This window comes from Sinocyclocheilus rhinocerous, unplaced genomic scaffold (assembly GCF_001515625.1).
Source record: "Sinocyclocheilus rhinocerous isolate Xijiao unplaced genomic scaffold, SAMN03320098_v1.1 scaffold2382, whole genome shotgun sequence".
NCBI lineage: Eukaryota > Metazoa > Chordata > Actinopteri > Cypriniformes > Cyprinidae > Sinocyclocheilus > Sinocyclocheilus rhinocerous.
Window position 1 is genome coordinate 194,149 of NW_015662928.1, and position 1,150 is coordinate 195,298.

The 1,150-nt window shown below is 35.5% G+C and overlaps 1 protein-coding gene across 12 annotated transcripts in view; it reads left to right on the forward strand.

The window, feature by feature from the left end:
* Positions 1–1,150, forward strand: part of LOC107728401 (discs large homolog 1-like protein) — a 126,480-nt gene that overhangs the window by 92,463 nt on the left and 32,867 nt on the right. The gene's annotated exons all lie outside the window — the stretch shown is intronic.

The window sequence follows — 1,150 nt, forward strand, 5'->3', positions numbered from 1 at the left end:
AAATTTTATTTTTTGGCCATCAGACCCCCTTCTTGAATCAGGCATGTATTACTGTACAATTAAAAGCAGCCTTGCTGAGAAGAGACTTCTTTTAAAACATTAGAAAATATTACAGATCCTATTTTGAACACTTTGTGTGAATGTTATAATAAATGTACTAACAGAGCTGTTGTAATGATTATTATCATTATTATTGTCTTACTTTTTATTTTATTTTACAGAACAACAGTAAAATTGCAATACTAACATTTATGAATGTTGATAGAGTTCTTGCTTTTTCTCAACTTTTATTTTGTCGAAAACGCGCAGGAAGAGCTCAGTGCTTCTTTTTGTTGACAACAGCAGATTTATAAATAAGTCTCATTACGAATACATCCCACGTATCGCATTGTCACGTGCCTTGTAAAAATTCATAAAAATGTGACTGAGCAACTGACGAGTAACACTGGTTCAGCACAGATTTTCCTTGCGCTTTGGACTTTGAACTAGTGGTCGACCGATATGGGTTTTTTGACAGCCGATGCCGATATCTTGGAAATCAGGGTGGCCGATATAAAGCCGATATAATTTTATTTATTTTAATTTATATTTAAGAAATTTGAAATCATTTGAAAATGGATTAAAAATAATTCCTCCTGTCGGCATTCAATTTGCACGGACCGACGGTCACGCAGAGAACACGCGATCATGCAGGATACAAGTGCACACTTCACAGGATCTCAACTAGATTCCACTAAGTCTGCAAGATTTGTGAACTTAAATGTTCATTAGTCATTCAAAGATTTTGTTTAAATGATATAAATGCGTATTTGCTGAATGCTGACGGCAAACAAGAAAGTATTATAATGCAAATGCCGATATTTGAAAAATTCCAAATATCGGCCTTGGAGATATATCGGTCGACCACTGCTTTGAACCCTGGTTAACAAGCAGATAGCGCGGCGAGTTCGTGCAGCGCTGTCAGAATACATATGATGCGTGCGTGTATTAGAAAACATAACGTTCTGCAGTTTATTTACTAATTGTTTAAGGCAGTGGTTCTCAGCCCACGGCCCGTCACGAATTCAAATGCGGCCCACCATGCTGAACACAATTAAAAAAATAACTTTCAGTTTTACAATTCATTTTAGTTTTTACATTAATTTAAAAA